The following is a 7,665-nucleotide window of genomic DNA, read 5'->3' on the forward strand; positions in this document are numbered from 1 at the left end:
AGAATATATGCAGCTAACATTGAACAAGAGATATTTGGATTCTTCTCAACCAACACCTTAACGTATACACATATTACATCGGAGTCCAATAGTCGGTTGTCTTGTTCGATTGAGTTTCGCAAACATGTGTGAGGACCATTGTACCTTATGATGACCCAAGCATCGTGCCTCTGAATTTTGGACACTCTGGGTCATATTTAACACACTTCGCATATATGGTTTTTTTTTGGACTCTGCAACATGGACATCAACATGACCTTTGATGCAATACTCTTTAATCGCTAGCGTAGCTTCATCTTTTCCTCTAAATTGCATCCAAACCGAAAATTCACCAGAATTTTCGAACGATTCAACCATGTGGTATGGAGGTATATGTGGCATGTCTGGGAATTCTTATCCCCTCATCGCATCATAATTTATCTCGTACATGTGAGGGGTAGGTTGATACAGTGTCGGAACTTCATCAGTGGCCAGGTTAGGTGCACCACCACAACCAAAATTATCATCGTCGGCCAAAACGGGTTCATCAGTTTCTTCATCTTCGCTGGAATCATCATGGATTTCTCCCCATCGATTTTCAGCATCAACATCAACAGTCAATTCTGAGTTATATATGTTTCCCTCCTCGTACTCTGCTACTACGGATGTATACCGACTTCATTTCCACTTTCCAATAATGCCATAAAATTATTTATTTGATATGTATGTAGGGTCCTCAAACTCACTTCCAAAACCATTTGAGATGAATTTCAAGCCACATTTCTTGATGACCCAAGAACATCAGATATCTTACGCACATCAACAAATAACTCAACAACTGAAATATTTGTTGACTCGTGTAATCCAATCATGGTTCCAATATCATCATCTTCTTCAACTGGTACTGCAACATATCTAACTAGATTGGGACATACCATGAACATGTACTCAAACCATCAACTGCAGCTCGAATTTTCCTTTCTATCATTTGCTTCATTTCTACAAATGTGATGTCCCTTTTGAACATCAATTTTATAGGTCTTTTAGACTGAAAAATAACTTCGGCCTCATTTTCCATAATATGTCCATTATAATGGACAATCGTGAAACAATTGTTGCTCATTTTCTCTATAAATTCAAATTTGTATTTAGAATGAAAAAATTATGTTACACTATGATCATAAATCGTAAAAATGATATTATACAATATAAAAATAATATTAACATAACAATCAATAGTAAAATACCTCAAATAAAATTTCTTCAAACTTAACTCACCTTCATTATGCAAAAAAATTAACAAACTATTCGACTAATATCAGACAAAAAACATAAATTTAAACCAATTTACCATATAATACATACTCAAATTAGAATAACGAAAGAAAAAAACACACCAAATTTCAGAAATTCTCCCTCTGTTAATCTTCTTTGCAATTTCTTTTGCTCCCTCTATCAATTTTCTAAATTGCTTTACCCCGATTTCATTCTTACATATATATAGTTGAGTGAAATTGTTTTTAGCCATTCAACTTATTATTACAGGGTATGGTTAGGATAGGATAGAGGTATGGCTTAAACTTTTATCATTTGAATGTCAGCTACCTACTGTACCTATGTGAGTGGCATGCCATGCGACTTTTCCAGCTACGCGAGAGGACCCCGAGGAGATGCATTCAGCCACTTGCAACCCAGCCCCCCTTGAGAGACACATAGGTTAAACGTTTATCATTCAAATACCAGATACCTATTGTACATACGTGAGTGGCATGCCATGCGACTTTGTCAGCCACACGAGGGGACCCTGAGGAGACGCATGCGACCACTTGCAACCCAAACCGCCCCTGGAGACGCATGACAAGCCATGCGATTCCCTCCTCCTCCGAACACAATTCATCTTAGAGGAGCTGGGTCGCCGGAACGACAACGCGACTTCGGTACACTGTAGCATTCACCCTATTTCACGAAATAATTTCGACACATCATTATTCGATAATTTTTTTTCCACCGCATTATTGGAAAAATTCCCCATCATTCTACTCACATTACTCCCTATTTAATTATCCATACTCCTCAATATTATAAGATTAGAAAATACTTGAGTTTAAAATTACATGAATCAAGCTATCTCAATGAAGAATTGTCCGTCTAGCTCAGTTGGTAGAGTGCAAGGCTCTTAACCTTGTGGTCGTGGGATCGAGCCCCATCGTGGGCAATTCATAATTCTAACTGCCGGAGGTCTTTCACGAAAGGTGCTATCAACCTGGCGTTGGGGGCAACCTACTACCTACCTCCCCCATACCCCATTACATATGGGAATATGGCTTTGACAAGCTATCTCAATGAATAAATGGATATAGTTGTTATCCTTAGAAGTCTTGGGTTCAAGTACCAAATACATCAGGATATATGAGTTTTTATTATCAAACTAATAATAGTCTCTAGAATAGATATTACTACATGACTATAGGTAAAAAAAAGGTCAAGACTAAAAATGTTAGGAATTATTATTTGCATGGATAAAGCTAAAGATACTCTTTTGATTCAAAGTTGGGAAAATTAAAGTGCAAGTAATTGGTTTATTAGGTGGAGCCATTCATTGACAAGAGTGACAATGTCACATGGTGTAAAGTGCCGGAGCAGCAACCTATACCTACCTCTATTTGGCTTTGCTTTATAAAATACTTGGCTTTAAATTGGATCTGAAGATCAAAATCATGTCCTTTTAACTAGAATATGATGGTATACCAAAACAAAAATCAATGAAGTAGATTTAAGAAATGAATCACACAGCTGCCCAATGATTCCAAGAAACTGAAATGAAGAAAAACAGAATTTTATTTTCTCCCGAGTACAATGATAAGAATTACAAATCCAAACTTAAATTAATTTAGGAAGAAAACGTACTGTAAATCGGGTTAAAGAAGCCATTGTGTTTCCTCCAGTCATTTACATAAATGCCAATGGCTCCATGATTAGAAGCTGGAAATGAATCAACTTCAGTGTGAGCAAATATTACATAGAATCTGTATCCTTTGTACATGTTTTCCCCCTTTCTTCTTTGTTTACATAGAGACGGTCGGAATAGCTACCGCAACTCCGTTTCTGTCAGCCTGGGAGTCCGTAATTCTCAAAGTTCCGGTATGATTTTTGACTTGTTTTTTAGCTTGATGCTGAGACCAGTAAGCATGAGCAGCCATGACCCTGTCCAACAGTTCTTGGGTACCGGCTCTCCCCGTCTTTGCTGCGGCGAAATTTTCGCAGTGTGAACTAATGTTTTCCATTTATCCTGGGAACAACAATGATATAGTTTAATAACAGCTGATACAACTAGTTCCAGCAAGAATACCGGTTGTGCAAAACATAGCAATTAATGAAAGATCCATCTAGCAACGAAAAGAAATGTTGAAAGCCTAGGTTAACGAGAGTCATGGAAATCCAGCTACATAGAATGATAACCCAGGAATCCAACATACTGGTTATCGTTCATGGTAGTTCTTATTAATCATCCATTTCCTCTTCATAGTGAAAGTAACAGTTGAAAAAGAAAAGACTTTTACCTTCAAGTCCACATAAGTTCGATGGCCAGCATTCTCAAATGCTCGCAATTTAACGTCCCGCCACCTGCAAATGCCGGAAGAAGGACGATTTTAAATTCTCAACTTTTGTATGTTGCATCCTATTCAATGAAAGAACCAATCGAAACAACATATATAATTGTTTTCGTAGCCGTCATCAAATTCATGAAATGAGGGTGTCAGGGTGCATGAGAGAAGTAAAAAGGACGTCAGCTTATGATATTATACCTTCCTGTACCGAGCTCCTCAACGGCCTGTACCAGTGCTTCTACTTCTGACACAGAAAATGGCCTCCTGATTCGGCGCTGTGCAAGCTCAGATTTTCGTATTTTCTGGTTGGCAGGGACAACCGCAAGTGCCTTGACATTCATTGCAGGAACTGGAACTAGAGCTCTAGACTCCGACAGCTTTTTATCAGTTAGTATGTCAGTTTGGGAGGAAGTGTGTTTGTAATTACAATCCATGGCTTTTGCTGAATTGGTCAGTAATGTTGGGTCAGCTGTGGCAATCTTTGTATCTGGGTCTGGTGTGGCTCGAAAGCTGGAAACCAAGGATGAATTAATCAAAGTTACAAGTAACTCATATCGCATAGAACGTGACGTGAAGAGATTCAAACCAAGATTCATTACAATTTACAACCAAGCACGAAACATAAAAGAATCACCTTGTTAAATTTTGAGGGGCAGCACCACATGGCAACAAGAGAGGAGGTTCCTCAGAGCACAACTGTGGGGGAGCTATCACAGGACCAGGCTCCAAAGTGAAACCTAGAGTATCCAAATTATCTTCAGAAGAAATACCTGTTTGTGATAAAGTTCTACTGTCATCTCTCACTTTCTTCCCTTGAAGGAGTACCCCAACACGGATTCTACCTCCAAGTAAGGCAGTCACCGCCTCCAAAACAGTCCTCTACTCACATTTAAGTACCACTAATATTAAAAGCTGAGCATTGATTAAATGAAAAAAGGTACAACAACATGAAATTCCTATACCTTTAGTGAACCGACAGTCGCAGTTTCTGGCACCTCAATATAAAGTTCTGGAATCCTAAAGGACTTTATTCTTAATTTTACTGTACAAAAGAACAAACCTTGAGTAAGACATTCCCCAAAATCAGAACCCACCCGTATGTATTTTGTGGTAACACAAAAAAACATTCATACAATGAGAATCATTAGACTTGTAGGATGATTGGTGGCCTGTAACCAAGGAGGATATCTCACATGCCACACGGCAGAATAAAATAGTTTAGTTGGGTTAGTTGACATCTCGATCTGGAAATCTATAAATTAAAAGATAATTGCAGTAGGGAAGCACCTCCATGCGACATTGCCCCTGAGCTACTATTATTTTCCTTCTTAATCTTCTCAGGTGAATTAGAAACGCTTCCGCTACCAATCCCCTCATCAGAAGTTACTATAGAGCTACGGTCAAAGAACTTCCTCCTTTTATAAAGTGTGTCATATTGACAATTGTCATAGTTACAGTAGGTCTTCCGCTTGTGATTTACAGATTTTATTCCTCCATCTAGAAACATAAGGAACACAAAATCAACAAGAGGGACGATTCATGAACTTTAATTACGAGTGGACAAAATGTACGAAGAATGCTACTAATTCTAAAACCATTGGAAACACTCACCAGCTCTCAAATGTTCAAAATCCTTCATCTTTGGAGCAGCTTTCCAGTATTTGGAAGTTAGGAACTTCCTTATTCTTCGATCTTCTGTAAGTGTTGGAGGCTTAGAAGCTTTGAACCTGTTGCTATGTTTATTAAACCTAGAAACTTTTTCATCATCATCTCTACTACCTAACTTAATATCGTTCCTAAACCTTGAAAAATAAGCATTAGGAACAGAATCACTACGTGATGGTAATTTGACATCTCTATCTGAATTAAAGGGTGCAGGAAACGTCATAGACAAATAATGGGTCCTTCAAGGAGAAATTATTAGCAATAGCGTAAGCTCCAGATTCCAAACCCTCAGCCTCTCTCTCTTGTTTACCGTCATTCTCACATATACCATCACACAACTTCCCGAAATCAGGGGAACAACCATCTAAATTACCAGGAAAACTCCCATATGCTACATTGGATTTGCAAATTGCAGACTTTAAATCACAGTTAGTTTGCTCTGAGTAAGCAGGCTGCATCTTTGTCACAATGCGATCCAAAATGGCATCGTTTTCATAATGTTTAAATTCCTTCATATCATCACTGTTTTCGGTAGTCCAATCTGAGGCAACAACACTAGCTTTGCAAATTACATGCTCGATACATTCAATTTTTGATGGTTTATCATCATACTCAATTTCTTGTTTAACATCTTTACCTATAGAAACATGATTGTATCCTTCAGACGCATTGCTTAAACCAGAGCTTTCACTCTCCTCCAGTAGCTTCCCAGCTAAAGAAGCTAACAATTCAAATGCGCAAATTTTAGTATCATCAACTGTCTTCTTAGTCCGATCCCTCCTCTGGAACCAAAAACAACAATCATTTTGTTCATCAAGTTTTAGTACAATATTCAACATGATCAAAAGCCAAAGAAAACCAACAGAAAACTTTAAAAGATCCAAGAAATAATGAATAAGAAAAAGGCATACCCGAATTGATCGAGGGGCACGTGGTATATTTGAGACACTGAAGGCATTAAATCCATAATCTAGCCTCTTCTTAAACGCCATATCTCAGGCACGTATGATAATCCAACCCATCAACCATAAAGAAACATTAATCTCTCCAGATTCAAATTCTCTGTAAATAAGCCAATCCAAAAATGAAAAATTACAAATATAACCACACAAACTTTATAATCAACAAAAAATGAATCAAATTAATTTTCCTGTATCTATGAATGATTATTAGATTACCCGATCCAAACGCCAAAAAGAAAAGACATAAACCCCAGAAAACAAAAAATAAATGGCCGGAATCTTAAAAAAATAAAAACCAATCAAATTTCAGATAACAAAACCCAAAACATTGCATCAAGGGAAGAACATAGTAACGTTAACTTTGATAAAATTAAAAAAAAAATCGTTAAAAGTAAATTAACAAAGTAGAATCAAATTGCCTGAAATTCTCAACGTCAAACAATAGCTTAATGGAACAAATGTCGTATTCTTATTATCTTCTCTCTTTATCTTTCAATTAAAGTCGCAAAAACCTCTAAAATGACCCCAAGATTTAAATTTGCCATGAATCATGGTGAACATCTACCAACAAGAAAAACAGATTAGATCTCTACCTAAAACACAGTTTAAATCGAAATTCAGTGATGTAAAACACAATTTGAGCACAATTCAACCGAATAAAAGAATCCACTCCAAAAGAAGATAAACCCAGAGAAAGAAGAAACCAATAATTCAAGTAAAAAAAACAACAGAAAAGTTAGAATGAGACAAGCCAATAACTCACCTTTTAAATTAAAATGATCTCCAGTTTCTTAAATCCCAATATACATATATACGGAAAAGAATGCAAAGAAGATGAAAATTTTCCTGAGGGAATTCCTTGAATTTTTTCTAATAAACAAAGACCGGGAAATGCAAAAAATAAATACCAAATTAAATTCAATTTAAATTCATTGAAACAACATCCATTTTTCTCTTGTTCTTTAGTTTATGTGGTTTGGAATGAAGGAATTTGAAGACAAAAAACCCTTTAAAAAGAGAAACCAACAAGAAAATAAATAAATAGAAGAGGAAGTGCTTAAACCCATATGATCTTTGACCACGAAACCGGATCGACCGGTGGAGTCGAGATGGTGTACCGGCAATAGAAGGTAATTGAAACCCCTCCCTTTCTATCTGCATTGTGACCGGTTCTCAATCCTTCCTTTTAATCTAAAATCAAGATCAAACTGCCACGTGGACCAATAATATTTTTACAAAAGCTTGTTTAAATAAAATATGTCGGGACACGTTTTTATTATATATTTCCGAAAAGATATTCTACAACGTTCGACAAACACTGATTAATATTATTAACGATGAATATTATTAATTTATTTTTTAAAATTTTAAAGGATTCAACTTTTAATTTTAAATTAGTTAAAAATTATTTAAAGGTAAATTAATTAAAATAAAATGTAAATTATAACAGT

The 7,665-nt window shown here is 36.3% G+C and overlaps 1 pseudogene; it reads right to left on the reverse strand.

Annotated features, from left to right (window-relative positions):
* Window positions 1–2,829: 2,829 nt before the first annotated feature.
* On the reverse strand, window positions 2,830–7,204 carry LOC120165100 (annotated as a pseudogene).
* Between the last annotated feature and the right edge of the window lie 461 nt (window positions 7,205–7,665).

Source organism: Hibiscus syriacus, unplaced genomic scaffold, assembly GCF_006381635.1.
Source record: "Hibiscus syriacus cultivar Baekdansim isolate YM2019G1 unplaced genomic scaffold, ASM638163v2 tig00111569_pilon, whole genome shotgun sequence".
Taxonomy (NCBI): Eukaryota; Viridiplantae; Streptophyta; class Magnoliopsida; order Malvales; family Malvaceae; genus Hibiscus; species Hibiscus syriacus.